Source organism: Muscardinus avellanarius, assembly GCF_963383645.1.
Source record: "Muscardinus avellanarius genome assembly, chromosome: 7".
In the NCBI taxonomy this organism is placed as follows: domain Eukaryota; kingdom Metazoa; phylum Chordata; class Mammalia; order Rodentia; family Gliridae; genus Muscardinus; species Muscardinus avellanarius.
Genome location: NC_137793.1, coordinates 62,138,003 through 62,158,912, shown reverse-complemented (window position 1 = coordinate 62,158,912; position 20,910 = coordinate 62,138,003).

The window sequence follows — 20,910 nt, the reverse complement described above, 5'->3', positions numbered from 1 at the left end:
CTAAAAATGCCATCAACTATTTTCTTTCTTGTTTTTAAGTGCAAGTTCCTGATCACTCTATCATGATTACTTGACTATAGCTTTACCTCTCCCCTCGGAGTGTGAGTCACCGAAGGCTGGCGCCTCTTGGGTAATGTCCAAAAAAATATCTACTTGAAGAGTAGGCAGAGAAATTGTAGTGACAAACATGTTAGGTAATGAGTCCAGCAACTAGCACAGAATGATCACATTAATTTTAAGAATGAAGTACACTTTCCTAAGGAAAATAAAACCAAACAACAAAAAACATGTGTGATGTAATCATAAAATATATCAAGGGCAACTTGCTATGATGTTAAAAGGAATGACTAAATTATTACATTTAAAAAATGCCGGGCGTGGTGGCGCACGCTTGTAATCCCCCCGCTTGGGAGGCGGAAACAGGAAGATCGCGCAGGTTCAAAGCCAGCCGCGCTGGCTTAAGAGACCCTGTTTCCAAATTTAAAAAAAGTATAAAATAGGTCTGCGAGTGTAGCCCAGAGAAGGGTTTCCAGGAACCCCAGTACCACCAAAAAATAATAATAATAAAAATGGAGTGATATATGGGTTTAGCATTATTTATGAAACTTGATATGTAATAGAGGTACCAGAGGTAATGCTACTATGATTTTTAAAATATACTAGTTGTTTGTCCATGGAAACATGAATAGGACTAAATGGGATTTGTATCTTCCAAAAGTTCCAGTGCTCTGCACATCAAGGAGGGATGTGTGGTTTCTATTATTGTAAGAAAAGTGATGTCTACGGCTCTGATTTTATCTGTTTTCACAGCCCCTCACACATGCCTTTCACTTGGTTTGTTTTTCCATCTTTAGAGGTTCCAAGTGCACATTCTTAGTTTTCTACCTGCTACACCTCCGTTCCTTCTTCCCATCAGCACAGCCACTAATGCTGTGAGTATGATTTACGTGTGTTACAGAGAACTGTGGGAACTGTCTGGATCTTCCTACTCCTTGAGGCTGTGAAAGGTTATGCTGTTCTCAAAATCCAAAATATACTACCTGAACCAAATAATTTCATGCAAAAGAAATAGAATTGAAATTGAAATTAGGTACTCTTATAGTGTATCCTAAGCATGCCTACTTTGTACAGTATTACACAAAAACGTGGACAGAGTTGTTTGATTAATCAAATAAGGCTAAATATTTCATTATTATTTTTAAGTACCAATAAATAATGTGCAATGAAAAGCAAGTCAATCAACAACTCTTGGTTTCCTCTCAATCCCTTCACAGATGCCTCCGGTTCTCAAGCAGGGTCATCTTCTGCCACACCCATGGTGTGGAAACGGTGGGTACTTCTTACACTCCATGCACACCCATCTCCAGGGCATGGGAGATCGCACAGGGAGTCCCAGGCTGCAGCTGAAGAAGAGGACTTGACCATGTTTATCTCTGCTTGTCCCATGAGACCTACTACAGAGTTTTGCACACACCAAGCAAGCCATAAGTGGTAGATTGAACTAAATCAGTTGGGGTGTGGATTACAGAGAAGATGGCAGATGATACTACTATTATCTGTTTCAAAGATGCACATCCAGTCAGGTGCATGTGCTGAACAGGAGAATCACATGCCTATGTCTAGCCTCAGCAACTTAGTGAAACCCTCAGCAACTTATTAGAGGTCCTGTTTAAAAATTAAAAAAATTTAAAAAAGGGCTGGTGGCATAGTGTGGAGGTTGCTTCTGGGTTCGGTCCCCCTTACTGCACATACACAAGCATCCTTTCTGTGGGCTTTAAAAATGCACTGTGGCATGTTCTTGGCATGGTCCTTGGCATCTTTGGGGACTGAGAGAGAAAATGAGATTTTCATTTGATTTAAGAGAAAGGGATGTCCATATATATATATATATATATATATATATATATATATATATATATATATTAAGCACCTATTATTTCTACTTGTTGCTTTAATATATCATCTTACATGTCACTACCACAAGAAGGTGACTTGCCTTCAGAGGCTTATAATATAGATAGGAAGAGGGATGCACCAGACATACACTGAAGTATGTGTAGTGACATGAGGCATAGTGTGGAAATGACCAGTGGAAGGGGTCGATGATTATGTGCAGGATTCATCGGAGAGACAAGGCTGAAGACCGAGTGGGCTGTGCAGCCCAGAGGTACATTGTTGTCCAGCCTGAGGAGAAGAGCGATTTGCAGAGGGAGCTTGGCTGCAGTAGGGTACTGCTGGAAGGAAGACGTGTGAGGAATGCTTTGGGACCTGGAACATGCGTGGCATAATTAGAAGACAAGGAATGAATGGGAGAGAAGTATTTTAATGTAAAAAACTGAAAGAAGTCAAGAAAGACATATGCGAGGAAGGAATAGAGATAGGAATTGGAGGAATCTGACTTTTAAGAACCTCAGATTCTACACAAAGGAAATTTGATTTGCTCTTGATGAATGAAAAGCAATTTAGCACAGCATTGACCTCAATGAAGAAGAGACCTAGCAGGAAGATCAGTATGGTAATTCAGCGGAAAATCTAGGAACAGAAAATCGCTCGGGAAAAATTCACAGCTCTCTTCTTATATTGAAACATCACTGGATCTGGATGTGGCGGCACAAATCTATAATCCCAATACTTGGAAGGCTGAGACAGAAGACCACAGGTTTGAGGCCAGCCTCAGCAACTTAGCAGGACCCTCAGCAACTTAGTGAGAACCTGTTTCAAAAAAAAAAAAATAGAAATGGCTGGGGGTGTCGCTTGGAGGTAGAACACCCCTGGGTTAAATCCCCAGTAACACACACACACACACACACACACACACACACACACACACACACACACACACAAACACCAACCCACTACACCAGCACAGAAAGCACTGACTTAGCAAACCTCCACACTGATCTCCATAGCAGCTGTACTAGTTTACAATTCCACCAACAGTGCATAAGGGCTCCTATTTCCTATACCCTCACCAGCATTTATTTTTGTTTGCATTCTTGAAGATTGCCATTCTAACTGGAGCTAGATGGTGTCTAGTGACTTCTTTATGCACATTTGTACATACACTTTTTAAGTAATCATTCGATTATTTACTTTAAAAAATCAGTTTAATGACAATGAGATGACTCCAATATTCAAAATGTGGATATTTCACAAAACTAAGTTTTCAACAAAAGTCAGATTATTTCCTCCCAGATGTCAGGGATTTCAGATTCACAGTCATTTTGTTCGCAAGAACCAATGTTTCATCTTTCTTTGAACTATCATGGAGGAGGTCCAAATGCAGTTTCTTCCAATGCTAAAGAAGACTCTGTGCTTGGATTTGCTCCACAGAAAGGCTGGAGAAGGAAAGGCGCTAGCCCAACTTCAGAATACAACAGAATAAATCAAATTAGAGAGCATCCAGAAATGTGTAGCCCATTATAGAAGATTTTTAGTGGGTTCTTTTAGCCATGGAAGAATTTTTCCCCAAAACTCTTATTCCTTTTAAATTCCAACTTTCCATTCTAATTGATCTTCATGGCTCTGCTATAGCAATTGCAATACATCCACATGTATAAAATATGTAATGCAATCCTACAAACTGGAGATGTTTGAAATGTCCATTGATTGCATATGTCAGCATGATGTCTGCTTTAGATCCTTCACAGTATCGCTCTGTGCACGAAGAACCATTTTGAATTAGGCAACTTGTAGTGAAAATATCATTAAAATCTTTTCAGACTGAGCCAATAGGTCAGTCTTAAGTGTAAATAAATAATGGAGAAGGAGATGTCAATATAAAGCAAGAGAATCAGAGTATAAACTATGGAAGATTTTTTTTTTTTGTGTGTGTGTGTGTTTGTGTGTGCTATTGAAGATTATTGAACACCCAGGGACATTCTACCTCTGAGATATACCCTCAATAATTTTTGTTTGTTTCAAAACAGTCTGGCTGGGTTACTGAGGGTCTAAGTTTCTGAGGCTAGCCTCAAACCTGAGATCCTCCTGTCTAGCCTCCCAAGTACTGGGAGTCCAGGTATGCAACAACACACCCAGCTATGGAAGATATTTAATAGTCTATCTCCACCTCTCATTTCCAAACAAGAGCAATTATTTCTAGCTTTCTAGTTGATGCTTCATTTTTTCCCCCTGTTCTATTTCATCATGGCCACATAAGTCCCCAGCTCCCAAGCAGAGCTCATTATCTAGCCTTTAGTTATGCTATTCTCAAAAATCTAGGAATGAACCACTTTAAGACCCAGTCATACCACGCCCAGGTATCTTTCCAAAAGAATTAAAATTAGAATACTATAGTAATACATGCATTTATATGATGTACAACATGGACACTGTGAGGTCTGGCCATGATGGAGGATCATACCAGACGAAGACTGAGAACAAAGGAACAAAAAAAGAGAAACACCCTCTGACCATGGCCCGGCCCCAAGATGACCTGGCCACTAGCACACCAACCGGTGGCTTACACAGCTACTCCTGTATCGCCCCTTCCTTGCCCCACGAAAAGCTGCTAGCCTGTAAAGAGGGCTCCTGACTCTCATGGGCTCTCTTCCTGGTCAGATGCTTCCTCCCAGGTGTTTTCCTAAATAAAAGCTGTTTCCTGCTGTCAAGCCATGCTTTCTATACCCACACTTATTCATGCATATATATGCATATACATGATACATAATTGGCTATTGTGAATTGTACTTTTATAAACATGGGTATTAAAAAAACAATTCACAATAGCTAAATTATGAAAACAACCTAGGCATCTATAAACAGATGAACGAACAAAGAAAATGTGACACACACGCACAATGAAAGTTTACGTCGCGGGGAAGATGAGGCAGGAAACACAAGTGCTGTGTGCATGTATGTTTGTATCATGTTGAACCTCACAACTATGTGTAATTACAGTGCACCAAGTATTTAAAAAACGAAAAGGAAAAACAGGAATGAGATCCTTGGTTTAATTTATTTTCCCCTCTTACTTGCAGAGTCTGACATTTGGTAAAGACATTGAAAGCAAATATTTGTTGAATTAGTGGAGAAAGGAAGAACATCAGAGTGTCCATTTCTTGAAGCAATAAAGGTTATAGATTATACACTCTTCATACAAATATTACATACAGGTCCAGGAAACTGGGACCTCAGATTGTGTCTGAGATCACACATTAATTTAATGAATCATCCGGGACTATAAACCAGCACCCTACATTGTACTATGGTGCCTCTCAGAAATACCTCTGAATCTTCATCATTCGTCAGCTGGATGACCCTCTGCAGAGAGCACAGACTTCTTGCAGCAGCGTTAAGATCTTAGGTGTCAGTGGCTGTGAAATGATCTCTAATCCATCCCTCTGCCTTTAAGCAGAATTTAAACTGCTCAACTGGAGTTTCTTACTATTATCTTTGAAAGTAATTCCAGTTTTCTGGAGCTTTCATTTTTAAATATTCACATTCTGATCTCTAGAAAGGCGAGTGCTGGTGGAGCCTGAAGCGTCAGAAGACTTTGTCCTGCCATGCCATGGGCCTCATGTCTAGAGGCCGCGTCACCCAAGACCCCATCTTTCTGACCTCAAAGCTGTAGCTCATAAATGCAGGATGATAATGTCCTCTCAGCCTACCTTGATGTGGGGATGCATTTTATGAGGTGGTACACTTGAAAAAATACACATGGAAGGTGATATAACATTAAAATATCCTTTCCTAATTATTAAGCTCTTCTCTTATGTGGTTTTTCATGGATATTAATGGTAGTTGGTTTCTGGGTCTAGTGGCACATGCCTGTAATCCCAGTACTTGGAAGATTGAGGAGAAGTTTGAGACTAACCTCAACCACTTAGCAAGACTCTCAGGAACTGAGCAAGACCCTATTTCAAAACAAAAAATTTAAAAAAGGCTGGAGATGTACCTTGGAGGTAGACTGCCCCTGCGTTCAGTCACCAATAATACACACACACACACACACACACACACACACACACACACACACACATGCACACACATACACACACACTAGTAGTTGATGGTCTCATTCTATATATTTGATTTGTAGATTCTTGAACTAATTTTAAGTATTTCTTCCTTATCCCCTGGATTTCTTTGTCTTAAATACAGGGAAGTATATTCTAAGGAAGAAATTCAGTGGTCTTTCTGGCAGAGATCCTGTACTGAAAATCTATATGGCCACATGATCTCAGGATTCTTCGAGGCCAAAGAGCATCAGAAGTCTTTTGGAAATCACAAAGACTTTGAAGCGTTTGTCTGGGCACTGAGCTCAAGTGGCCCTGGAATCACAAGGAAGACAACTGGTCTTTTCAGGCATCAGTTAGCTATGTTTAGGGCTGACGCATCCACGGGGCATAGCATAGCAGAAGCAAAGGTATGTCTGGCTTGACTCCAGAGGGGAAGCTGGCCCGAGGGGAAGGCTGAGGACCTCCTTTGATTCTCCTTCATTTGAAATATGTGCAGCTTTCAAGATCACCTGACAAATATATGGAATCATTATTGGCAGTTTCCCACTTTCAGGGAGTCAAGCTATATTTGTTTTGATATCGCCACTGGCCCCCACAGACTCACCTACCAGGTGAACCAAAATCTCTCCAGATCTACATGAATTCTGGCTATTGATATGATTTGACAGATCTCCATGTTCAATTAGGGACCAGTTCCCAGTTAGCAATAATAAGAAGCGCATGTTCAATGGGCAACACTCGTGTTTAATGTAGCGCGAGGTTTGAGGTTCGCCACCACTTACTTACATCAGGAACGCGACTATGACGAAAGGAACGTCAGTGTATATGGGAGGAATATAAAGAAATTCTATGCAAATGTATGTAATCTGGAGCACAATTCATATTTCTCAACAGAGTACATCTGAACTCTTAAAGAGTTGGGTTTTCTTAACTCTCCTTGTAAAATTCTACAGAGCACACATTATTTGGCTATAATAGTGTTAGCTCCCAAACCCAGTAGAATTTATACAAGTGAGCAATGGTTTTTATGAGTGGATGCTCACATGGACAAACACATTTGAAGAGACAGAGTGGCGGCAATTATGAAATCATTATACTAAAAAATTGCATTTTTAACATTGTAGCAAAAGTAACAGTACTGAGACTTAAACTTCACAACTTGCAGAATGTTTCTCATGGATTATTATTACTATTTGTATTATTGTTAATCAGGACTGGAGATTAAACCCAGGGGCATTCTACCTCTGAGCTAGACCTCCAGCCCTATTTTATTTTTTTATTTTGAAACTGAGTCTGGCTGGATTACTGGGACTGGCCTTGAACCTGCAATCCTATTTCAGCCTCCCAAGTACTAAGATTACAGGAGTGGGCCACCACACCTGGCTTCATGCATTCTTTATGATTTTTATCTCATTCCCATAATTATAACACATTTTCCTTCTCTGGGACTTGGATTGGCATACATTGTCCCTCTCCTTCCATTCCTTGCCATCAGCTTTGCTAATATTAAGAATAGGTTGTAATTTAAGAATTGTGTCCATATACTGGAGGCCTTAGTTTGTAAGGCAGATCTGGGGGCAAGACTGACCTGGTTCAAGTCTTATTTTATTACTTGCAATTATATGACCTTGGGCAGGTGGTTCTGCTTCTTGGTGTGTTGGTTTTCATATCTGTAGTGTTGGGCTGCTATCACAATTGGTTATAGTTATTAGACCTAGAATGCTCTGCACTGGGCCTGGTATAAAGTAGGAGACCAAAAGGCATTAGCTTAGGATTATAGAAATAAATAAATATATGGGTGTCTTTAAAATTAGTGGTGTGGGGCCCAGATAAACTACAGGCTGGTAGTGAGGACATGACCTCGCTCACTCCCCAAAGCCCAAAGGTCATGTCACATAGCCACAGATGTGAACACAGGTAAGCGACAGCCATGCACGCAGCTGGCTCAGGATGATGTAAGTGTGTGCCATCTTGCCTAGAACCCTATATAAAGGACAGGTCTGTAAAAAAAAGCCAGTGCTGTTCTCTTCCACTCCATACACTTTCTTCTCCCGTGACTCTCACTGCTGAAACTTCCCCTGCAACAGCAGCCGGCCCCTGACAGGTGTAAATAACTTAAGTATTTGCAAAAAAATACAAAATAAAAAATCTTTAGATCCAAGTCAGCTCAGTGCTGAATCACATAAAACAAAACTAGCAATGTTTGGTGTGCCTCTTACTATCTCTGAGGACAGAACTGAAAGCCAAACTCAACTCCAACCAAGTGCCTACACCAGGAAATGTGGACATCAGATATTTGGGGTGCAGATGATGGCGTTTAAGAAACTTATATGAGGGCCGGGCATGGTGGCACACACTTGTAATCCCAGCACTTGGGAGACTGAGACAGGTGAATCCCACAGGTTCGAAGCCAGCCTCAGCTACTTAGGGAGGCTGTCAGCAACTTAGTGAGACCTTTTTTCCAAATAAAGTATAAAATAGGTCTGAGGGTATAGCCCAGAGGTAGAAAAGCCCCTGGGTTCCACCCCCAGTACCACCACAAAAAAAAAAAAAAAAAATTCCGATCAAGAGATAAGTGTAAAATGGGTCCTCAATGATTTGAGAGTTTAAAAATGTTGTACTGGAAAGATATTTAAAGTATGTTATTCATTCTCGCTCACCCCAGCTATCCTTGCAGAACAGCAGGATTGAAAACAGATGCCGCAGAGCTGCATCATCATCACGACAGCCAACCCCTAATTCCCACGGAGTAGACAGGCTTCAATTGCCAGGATACTTGGGTCCCCTCTGATTTTGCTCTCATTTTCCCTGTCTAATTTATTTTTCTAAGATATAACAAAATGAGCTTTGCGGCACCTCTTTTCAGTTCAGAAGTTTCTACAGAAAATATCTGAATGTCACTCAATAAATGCCGAAAATGACTAGAGATTGCCTCTAGCCATCATTATCATCGTTATTATTTTCCTCTGTCCTTAGATCCCAGGACCCTCAAAAAGCTTTACATAATATATTTGCTTAAGTTATGTTTGATGTTTGAAAATAAAGTAAAATTATAGGCACAGTTATAAACCAAATCAGATGTTAACGAAAGCCTTTAAAATATTCTTAGGCTTTGCAGATCCAGGAATTTAAAATCTCTGAAAATTCTGCCAAGCCTGTTTATTCAAAGCAAACAGGTTTATTCAAATTGTGCCAAACAGATGAACAATAGAAATCAAAGTGGACCTTTATTTAAAGAGTAAATTGAAGTATATAAAAACTGCCCCTGCGATCCAAAAAGGCACTTAGATGCCAGTCAAGACATTAAGAAAAGGGAAAGGAGGAAGGGAGAGAGGGAGAAACGCAGATGGATAAATAGCAACACAGTTCTGCAGGCTTCAAGGGTGGCCACTGGCAATTTTTAAAAGAGCACAAAAGGAAATCGAATAGCCTGTGAAGAGGGATGAAGTTGAGGCCGTCGGCAGGGAGGTCGCCTGGGAATCCATTTGGAGCAAAATCACATCCCCAGCGCCCTGTCCCTTTGAAAGGAAGGGGATGGTGCCTTTGCCGAGGACGGCCTTTATATATCTGCTGAGTGCGTGCACACAGGCCACGCACCTGCACAGAAGGATTGGTGTCCATTCTCTTGACATGGTCAGAGCAGAAGGTGTGTGGATCACAGGGTGCCAGGGAAATGAGGTCACGTGCTCAAAAGACAGCGGAAGGGTGACCTCCGGGCACTAGGGAACTAGGATCCAGGCTCCTTCCCCAGCTCACCTCTCGGAGCCCTGTAGCAAGGCACAATAGCCTAATGGCAGCTGTTTTGGAGCCTCCCCTAACAAAAGCCACATCACTGGGCTTCGGATCAGTTTTTTAGTACTCTTATTTTAAAAGCAAGCCACAAACTGCCAGGCCTCAGTTTGCAGACATCTGAGGAAATCCTCTAATGTTAGAGAAGAAGCCCCTATGAAGCAAATCCAAAGGCAAAAAGTATTTGAAAGGGAAGAGGGCAATATTCAAGGGAAAGAAAACTTCAAAATTCACAGATAAATGTTACTGAGTTATAGGAGAAAAGAAGCTACTAAGGAAGGACTATTCACAGAATAAAAAGGAGCTCTTGGAAAGAGAGAGAGAGAGAAAAGCAAAGAAATAAAAAATAAAAATCAGAAGATAACACCGAAGAAATCTCTGCCAAACTAAAAACAAGTATGGTCGTGCATGCTCATAATCCCAGTCCTTGGGAGGCTGAGACAAGAGGATCGCAGGTCTGAAGCCAGCCGCAGCAAACTAGCTTTCTGCAACCTAGTAAGACCCTATTTCCAAATGAAAAATAAGAAGGGCTGGGGGCATAGCTCAGAGGTAGAATTCCCCTGAGTACAATCCCCAGTAAATCCCCTCCCCAAAATTTAACAAGGGCAGTAGAGCAAGTTCTGAATCGGAGTCGCACCTCTGATAATTAGTGAGCTACACCACCGATGGCTATGAATCAGGAGTAAATTGTCAAGAACCAAAGGTTCTACTGCTCCTGGCTTCACTGTAGCTCAGGGGACAGAGGCTGAAGGAGGAAAGCAGGTTTACTCAAAGCTGGCCCTGAGGAAAATCGAGAACTTTTCTGTCTCAATTTTCCATATTTTGGGGTCTTGGGGCATGAGCTGTTTCTAGAAGGGAAGTGGTGTTTGTGGGGCAAGGGCAGGAAATCCCCACCTGTAGGTCTAGGTCGGTTGTGCTAGTTAGAAGATGATCCCAGTCATTTCCTTGGAGCCCACAGGGTCAGGGGGCTTCTCAGCCTCCATTCTCAGCAGTTCAGGAAGTTGCTTTTAATTTTAAGAAGACTCTTACAGGCGAGGGGAGTGACAGAAAGTGGGAGCTCCATTGGACACCCCATGACTGGCTAGACTAGTGGTCCTCAAACTCGTTAATCTCAGAAACCATTTTGCTCTTTACAAATTATTAAAGATCTCCAAAATGTTTGTTTCTGTCAATTCCATCTATCATATTACAAATGGAAAGTAAGAACAATTTTAAACATCTATGAATTCATTTTAAAATAATAATATTAAACTCCTGGCACGTTTTGCGAACACTTCATATCCTGAAGAAAAAATTAGTGTTAGAGTGGCATTTTTTTTTTCATTTGGCAAATCTCTTAATATTTGGTTTAGTAGAAAACAGCTGTTTGTCTCAGCTGCTTCTGCATTTAATCTGTTTTGTTGTTATTTTGGTTGAAGTATATGAAGGGAATCTGGCGCCACATGTAAGTGATGATCTAGCTTTTCCTGATAATTACTGTGGATATTGTTTGGTAGTATACCAAAGCTTGACACGAAATGGTCTGCCAGGCTTGAGTTGAAATGTGGAACTTAAAACCTCATCCATGAGCTTGAGCTGCTGCGTTAAAACCCATTGGTTTGATGCACATTGACTGGTTCTTCTACTCCAGTGTGATTTTATAACTTCAGGCATGGATTGTCTTATTGAGTTGTACAGATCTTCAATATGCCAACCCAGTTACTGTACAATATGAAAAATCAGTCATTAATATGATTACCCATCTAATCAACAAAGTCTTTAAATGCAAGCTGTCACGTTATGGGTGGCAGACAGAAGTTTCTCAAAATTCAAATGTTTTCCTGAAAGCTTGACTTTTTCGTTGCAAATCCTTGACAGGTACTTTCCTTAAAGCGGTAGGCTTACTTTGTTACATTTTGGAAGAAAAAAAGGTCTCCCAAATACTCAAGTTGAACTATTACCCACTGTTATTTTGTCAGTCTTTCTTTTGATTGGATTTTGATGGTGCTTTGCTCAATGTTGCAAATGATTTTTCTTGAAAGCATTTTATCAGGTGCTTTAGGCAGGCTCTCAATTGTTTTATTTTTTAAATTTTTTAAATTTTTATTTTTTGGTGGTACTGGTGTTCCTGGAAGCCCTCCTACCTCCGGGCTACACTCCCAGACCTATTTTTTACATTTTTATTTGGAAACAGGGTCTCCTAAGCCAGCGCGTGCGGCTGGCTTCGAACCTGTGCGATCCTCCTGTCTCTGCCTCCCAAGTGCGGGGATTACAAGCGTGTGCCACCACGCCTGGCTCAAATGTTTTATAACAAATATTAAAAAGATATTTATCCCTTGAGGATTAAGATTTAATAAAATTAATATTTTTTTTACTGCTATAGAGACTTCCTCCCTCCCTTGCTTCCTTTTTTTAAAGAGGTGGATCTATGTTGCCCAGGCTGATCTTAAACTTCTGGGTTCAAGAGACCCTCCTGTTTCAGCCTTCCAAGTAGCTGGGACTCTAGGTGTCTGCCACCATGCATGGGTAGAGAACTTTTTTTTTTTTTTTTTGCAGTCCTGGGGATGGAACCCAGGGGCATTCTACCTCCAAGCTACACTCCCGGTCCTATTTTTTAGTCTTATTTATTTATTTATTTATTTATTTATTTATTTATTTATTTATTTATTTATTTATTTGAGTTGCGAAGGGCTCGCTAGGTAGCTCAGGCTGTCTGAGAACCGCTATCCTCAGGTCTCCACCTCCCGAATGCTGGGATAGAACCCAGGAGCATTCTACCTCCAAGCTACACCCTCTGCCCTAGTTTTTATTCTTTATTTTGAAACAGGGTCTCACTAGGTTGCAGAAGACCTCACTAAGTAGCTGAGGCTGTCCACGAACTGCGATCCTCCTGTCTCAGCCTCCAAAATGCTGGGATTACAAGCATGTGCCACCACGCCTGGCATGATAAGGGACATTTATAAGAGAATTCTTTGAGAAACTTATTGTTCTTTGAGAAACTTGCTGAAAACTCAGAAAATCTTGCTTCAGTCATGCAAAATAACCTTGCACATAAGACAATGCAAACCTCTCATCAGAAATGAAAATTGCAAATACTGATTATATGCATATTATTTGTCAGATATATAGCTTGTATCATTCCTTTAATCCTTCCCCCAAATCTGTAGCATTGATATTACTATCTCCATTTAAAGAAAAAGTATGTGATACTTAAAAAAAAAAAACTAAGAAGCTTGTCCCAAATTACAGCACCCCTAAGTTGTGGGCTTTGCATCTGGAACCACCATGGTTGGAATCTCAAAGCTGCTCTTTGCTGCACCTCGTAAATCTACTTCTTGACTTAATAAGATGTCAGATAAATAACCTGATGGAACATGGAATGCTTAAATGTGCACCGAGTGAGCACTCATACAGCACTGCGCTTCTAGGGAGGTCAGAGATGCCTTAGACACAGGCAAGTGATGGCGCTGGGGTGAGGTGCGCTTAGGGGACTGACTACCGGGAAGGCAAGTGATGCAATCACCAGCCCCGTGCTGACTCAGAAATGGCAGCAACTGTGGTAACTAGAAACAGATGGCCCGAAGCCCGTTCCTCTGGGGCACTGTGTGATCTCGACCCACCCAATCTCCACTGCGGCACCGGATGTCCTTTTACTTTGTCAGCCTAACAAAATGACTAAAATCAAAACAGGGCAGGGCCACTTAGCTTTCCAAGTGGTCCTGCAATGAGATGCAGTGCTTTGTGCTCCCAGGATTAGGGATTAGGATTCCTATGTTAACAGGTGGCTTCAGAACTGAAAACCTGATCCTCTGGGGCCAGCCCTGTGGCTGGTTTCCCCTTTCACTGTGGGTGTAAACTACACCACTCGGTACTATTTCTCTGTGGGAAAGACACCAAGAGGCAGGATCCTGAAGAATGTCCTGGGACTTCCAATATCTCTAGGGCAAATTATTTCTATAAGACATAGGGCTTTCCTTTGGGTATTTACTATATACCACTTGGGGAACTGCAGGGTTAAGTGAGTATATGCCAGAAACCTTTGTTTGTTTGTTTGTTTGTTTGTTTGTTTGTTTTGGTACTGGGGATCAAATCCAGGGAAGTTCTACTCCCAGATCAGCCCTTTTTATTTTTTATTTTGAAAGTCTCTTTAAGTTGCTAAGAGGTCTTGCTAGTTTGCAGGCCTGCCTTGATCCTGTGATCCTCCTGTCTTAGCCTCAAAGATGTAATAGGATTATAAGTGTGCATCACTATACCCTGTTTTGGGTTTAATGTCTGTACATTCACTGTAGAGTGTTTAGAAACATGAAGACTCATGTGCTCATGGAGAATGTGGTGTTCCCAGGCTAAGGTCATGGCAGATGAACTTCTATTTCTGCATATTAAAGGGTATAAGGCACATTAGCAAAAGTCAGTGTATGAACTTGTTCTGTTACATAATGATATAACAGATTGATTCAGACAAGAAAAAAGTCGAGGATGAAGAACATGTTTTGTTTCTGCTATTAATCTAAGTATGGGATAGGGTTGCTACCTTTTGTCTAAGTTTCCCAGGATGTCAGTCAAGGGGACCCATGTAAGACTTAGGTGGTCTCCATAGCAACTATGGAGGTGCTGGATGACTGAGGTTGGTGGATGAAGCTGGTGAGCCCAGGTAGACCTGTGACGAGTGTTAGCAGGATTGCACGTCAAGATGGCATTTTTTTAGCCCACCTCCCCATCTCCCACCAATTTGTTTCATTTAATCTCCCTTTCTTGTTACATTCCTGGTGAAATAAAATCTACAGGCAGCCATATACACAATGGAATTGTAATTAATTTCTAGTGTTTAAAGATGAATAAAGATGAAATCCCCATAGAGTACCAAACTTGAAAGTTACTTGTCTGGAAACATGATCACTTGAGTATCAGCCTGCACTTCCACTGCACCGGATTCCTGGCCTCAAGCTTAAGCTCAGGGTCCCGAAGTGTCTCTCTATTGCCAGATTGTCTAACATCAAGGTGAGTGAGTTGCAGTTGATTAACAATGAATGTCTTTCTGTCCCAATCTGCCCTGCTGTGCCTCCCCTACATCCAGTGGCACTCTGTACACGGGCATACTGTGCACTCTGCGTTTCTAGGGGACTGGAGTGGTGACGCGAAAGTATGCAGCTCACAGTCATCCCGCCCACAGCGTGTTCGCCTGCCATTCAGAAAGCCTTCAGGGAGACCTTGCTGATTCCCTTTCCTCAGAGGTACATATTTGTAATTTGGGATTTTGTACCTTAAAGAAGATTTTCAAATTGGCAAGTTTTATGCCCTATCAAACCTGAGTCTTCCCCTGACTTTCTCTTATATGACTTTGGCATTTACTTTATGCTAATATTTTATTTCACACAAACAGAAGACATTCTGTTGTTGATAGTATGATTATAGGTTTTAGGAATTAGCTTTATGGGACTTAGTGTCAGGATCACACTTTTTTTTGGGGGGGTATTTGTTTTTAGGTTAGAAAAAAGTTCTACTCAGGAGTTATATATAGTCTCTATATATTCTAATTCTATATTGTCACTTATAAAATGATAACATCAAATTAGCAATATGAGTCATTAAATTTGGGAGCACCCTCAATTTGCCAAAATTTGACTCTAATATCTTTCCACTGTACTTTATTTTTTTATTTACATTGTACAGATATAAAATGGTATGATCATTTTGGAAAACACGTGGGCAGTTTTTTTTTATTTTTTTAAAAGTTAAACCTACACCTACCATGTCATTCTATCATTCCACCTTCTGGTATTTAACCAAAAGATAAATAGAGGTTTTGTTTGTTTGTTTGTTTGTTTGTATAAACAAGGTATTGCTAGGATGCTGTGAGTCTCACTAGGTTGCTAAGGCTGGTCTCCAACTGCCAATGCTCCTGTCTCAGCCTCCCAAGTACTGGTATCACAGGCAGGAGCCATGCCTAGCAAAAGAGAGTATTCTTATAACAAGACTTGTGCACACACACGTGCAGTAATTTTACATGTAACAATTCAAAAGTCCATCAGGAAGTGAACAGGTAGATTGCAGTGAAGTTATACAGTGGAATGCTACTTAGAAAAGGAGGAATAAACTATGCATGTAGAACAGCATGGGCTAATCTCAAGATAATCACCTGAGGTTAAAGAAGCCAGACATCCTGGATGAATTCTATTTATACAGAATTATAAAACACAATGGTGTGTGTGTGTGTGTGTGTGTGTGTGTGTGTGTGTGTGTAGGGGTATTAAAAGTGCAAGAGGAACCTTCCAGGCGATGGCTATGTTCACTATCTTAATTGTGGTGAAATATATTAAAATCCTACTTCTCAACTAATATAGTCTTTTACATATCAACTATATATCAAAGCTGTTAAATAACGCACCGAGACATCCATCAGTTTTGTCGTGGGTGCTCTTTGCCTTCTGTTGGGTTCCTGGCAGGTACACCGCTATCTCATCTACTGTGTTCTTATAGTTCAGTTGGAAATCTCTTTTATTCTTCTGCCTTCCAGAAAACAAGTCTAGAAGTTTTGTGAACAAGTGTCAGAAAGTTAAAAAAAAAAAAAACTAACAAAGAACAAATACAGCTCCTTTTAATTCAAGATCTGAGGCAGCAGTGCTGCATTCATCAAACTGTGTTCTGTACAGGGGCTTTCAGTCTTTCTGGAGAAGAGTATGGATAATTCTGTCTCATAATTTCACTTCTTTAGTACATTGCCGAGTTGTTCCGAAAAGAAAGACAACATCAGGTCAATGTGATCTGAGTAAGCAGGTCCTCGCAGGCCATGTCATGAGACCTTTCTACATGAGCACATACACCAAGCTGGTATATGCTGGGTGTAATCATCTGCATATAGTATGATACTTAATTCCCTGCTTGCTTTTTATGAGATCTCTAGAAGTGCTTGGCTTAGTGTTTCACATACTATGGCAAACAACACATGTATTGAAGAGCTGGCATATCCAGGATAAACACTTATGTATCACCAATATCAACCACATAATATTTCTACATTTGGAACACTTTGAATTTATTTTTTTGATAGGGAGATTTTGATACTGAGCCAGCATGTCTCTAAGAAAAACATCCAGATTGGTTTTCATTAAGTATTCATATGAAATATTTTTTCTTCTTTGTGTGAAAAAATTTCAAAATTTATACCATGGTATTCTGACTACATTCAACTTAATTCTCTATGAGCAGGTAGAATCAAGTAGCAGAACAAAGCACAGAATAGGAAGTCTCTATTTCAGGGTTTATTCTAAAAGGTTGGGTGACATTGAGCACGCTTCATCCTTTATAAAAAGAGTGCTATTTGAACTGGCTGATTTCTAAGAGTCCTCCCAAAGCCAAGATGTCTGGTTTAAACTCATCTACAAAGGAGGATTCAGGTCAGTTCCCCATTTGGCACACGTGATAGTTCCTTCTATGTAAAATAAGCATTTTAGGGGTGCTACAAGGGCCCTCAAATGGCACAACCACTAAGTCCTCCCCATCTGCAGACAAATGACTTTATGTCGATTCAAGGGAAACACTGCTAATATCTGGATTATTCTGTCTCCTGCTGGACTTTCCCTTTCAACTGATGATTAAATCATTTTCTTCAGTTGTGAGATCCGCCTCTATCATTCTAGGCCTTTCTCGGTTTTCAAACTGAAAAATGTGAAGTTATTCATGTATTTATTACTCACTTAGCAGCAAAGAAGTAAGATCGTTAAATGCTCCCCCCTCCCCAATTCTCTCACTGTGGAGAGATTCTGACCGCCAGGATGAGCCACTGTATCTGCATGGCCTGACTGACTGTACCCACACAGCCCACGAGGACTTTGGCACCTTTCAATCCATACAGAACTCATGATAAATAAGCATCTGCTTCTCTTTCTCTTGTCTTCTCTAGTTTTCATTGCAGTGGGATATTTCAATAAATCTGTTAGAACCAAAGGAAGCCCAGCACTTTTTCTAATATTAAAAAAGATGTGTCTGAATATTTAGACTATTCCTATGATTTGCAGAACCCTATGCAAACCATGTTGCACATGGTTTGTAAAAGAATTTCAAACAGAAGTTAATAAAAGGATCAAGTTTTCCCCACTGGTGTTTCCCTCGTTTAACTGTCTATAAGGTGACCCTGTGGATTTGTTGTATTAGAATAATGAAAAAAGTGGCACCTCTTGAAAGATTAGACACAGAATGACTTTTTAAAGCCTTATTCCTCTGTATTCTATGAAATTAGTCAAACTCCTGGTAACTGAAGTTACCCTAAGGAAGACAAGGTATTCTTTTATGTCAATGTCAACTTAAGGGAAACATTAGTAAGAGCTAGTTCATTCTGTTTCTTGCTGGACTCTCCCTGTGAACTAATAATTATCAGGAGCTCAGATTCAACTATCTTCTTCCAGTCATCAGATGCATCTCTCATACATTTTGTTTCTACCTCCGAGCTCCCCTTCCAGACCTATTTTCTTTCTTCTTTTTTTTTTTTTTTTTTTTTTTTTTTTTTTGGTGGTACAGGGGCTTTCTACCTCCGGGCTATATACACTCCCACACCTATTTTATACTTTATTTGAAAACAGGGCCTAACTAAGGTGCTGAGAGCCTCACTAAGTAGCTGATGCTGGCTTCGAATCTGTGTGATCCTCCTGTCTCAGCCTCCCAAGCACTGGGATTACAAGTGTGCGCCACCACGCCCGGCCCAGCCCTATTTTCAATTCTTTGTTTTGCAGCAGAGTCTTGCTAAGCTGCAGACAGTCCCACCAAGTATTTGAGGCTGCCTGAAAACCTGAGATCTTCCTTCCTCAGTTTCCTAAGTACTGGGATTATAAGCATATGCCACCACACCTAGCAAAGTGATATTTTCTTGCCTGAATAATTAACTCTTTAACCTAATCATCATTGGCCTTTGAAAATAACACAATAAAAACAGTGTTAAAACGGCTGAGAATAGGCTTAGCAAAGGGAGGCACTTGCCTCCAATTCAATATGTATACAGGGGCAAAAAATACTAAGTAATTAAGTGATAAACACAGAGAGAGGGAGAGCAAGAGAAAGACCAAATCACCAAGCAAGGTGACCCATATCTGTAATGTCAGTACTTGAAAAACAGAGACAGGAGAATTGCAGATTTGTGGCCAGCTTTCACAATTTGGTGAGGCCCCTCAGAACTCTGCTAGACCGTGTTTTAGAATAAAAAATAAGAAAAGTCAGGGGTGTAGCTCAGAGATAGAATGCCCCTGGGTTCAATTCCCAGCACTGAAATAAAAAACAACAAGAACAACAAAAAACTTACACAGAAGGCTCAAGAACAATATCAGAGCTTAGGTGCTATATGCTATTCTGGAGGAAAAGTAGAAAAGAAGGTGGTAACCATGTCTATAAAATCATAGAACACTATCAATGTGGAAAAGTCAGGAAAGAAAGAACAGTTGCCCTAAGTAAGAAGAAAAGTTAAAGAATTTGGTATGTGTTCTATGAAATAACAGTTTAAAACTTTCTTCCCGTCCTCTCCTTGTGGCAAAGAATCATACACCTTATAGAAAATTAATTCTCTGAAGAATACAGGCAACAAACAAAATCCATAAACACGATGAAATCCTCTGGCTAATTTATCTGGGCTGCATGAAGGCTTAACCAGAAATCTGAATTCACAGGTAATTCAGTTTGACTTCCTGTGGCCAGGAATTGTCTGATTTCTTTGCACCGTGTTGCTCCAGGCTTTTACTGATCCTGTGCACAGCCCTCTCTCCCTTCCCCGCCACACCAAGAGCATGGCCAGTGCAGTTTCCTGTTCAGATTTCAGGCGAGCCACCAGCCTTCCAGAATCAGAGCAGTGTCGGTTTGCTTTGATAACAAAACATTTAAACAACAACAACAAGCCACTCAACCAACCACACAAGGAGTCCAGAGCCCCGAAAGACTGCCAGGCAACTCGGCTGACCGGGGGCTTGAGTGGGCAGTACAGAGCACAGGTCTATAAAAATAGAGGACCATTATGCTTTGGCATAAACATAAACATAACTAAATATTTGGTGTAGATAGAGGATATATCAAAATTAAAACAATTTAAGTTTCACATACCCCAACTAGATTGAAATTAAACTCAATGATTTTAAATTTTATGAGTTTTGCTTTTTTAAGCTCTGCCAGTTTCTTTTGCACTAGTCTATAATATTTATTAATTTTGGTACTGGGGTTTTAACCCAAGGGCATTCTACCTCCAAACTATGCCCCTACCCCATTTTATTTTGTATTTTTTTTATTTCTGAAAGGTCTAAGTTGCTGAGGGTCTCATTAAATTACTGAAGTTGGCTCCAAACCTACCATCCTCCTGTACTGGGATTACAGGCATGTGCCACCATGCCTGGCTATCATATTTAATTTTAAAAGAACTGCATGTCAATATTATAGAAAGCCCTATGTGATAAGAATTTACTTGGAAATATTTTAAAATTCTATTTCCTATGTGTATTTCTTACTAAATGCTACATAATGCCCCTTGCTCTTTTCTATTACTTATTTAATATGCAGATAGATGAGGTTCATATTTGAATCACTTACACACATTTTCCAAATTATTCTTCATGTCTATTTACAGTAGGCGCCAAAATAACTCTTTGGTTTAGAGTAGAACTTTGTACTTCCCTTCACAGGGTCATGAAAAGCAGCGATCTTTTCTTTAACTGAGCTTTAAAAACATTCCTGGCAGTGTCACTACCAAAATAAATAGAAGTTCCTTTCCTGACAATGAACATGGAGTTCAGTCGACTATAAAAGTGATGTTGTCCCAACTTATTTCAACAAAGAGACATCTTAAAATAAAAAACATGTTTCTTCTGCCATGTGTCATACAAGAAAAGGGGGGGGGAGAAAATCTTAATGTGTTCCTAATTTAGATTCCTCCTCTTACTATAAACATAACTTTCTCCAACAGTGACACACACAGATATATTATGCCACTCTTGGGTATGATGATGCTGCTTTTTCCAGTTTGGGTTCCCACCGTTTGGACATTTTTTAAAAAGACCGTGGTGTGTGCATGTATCTGAGCGGGGTGGGAGGAGGGGTTGCTGCTTACACACACGCTTGGCCAGAGTCCTGATCTTGCCAGCACAGAGACACGATGGCTAGAACTGGGGGCACTAGTCTGAGTGTCAGGTTTGTAGATGCTGTGGCTACAAACTAG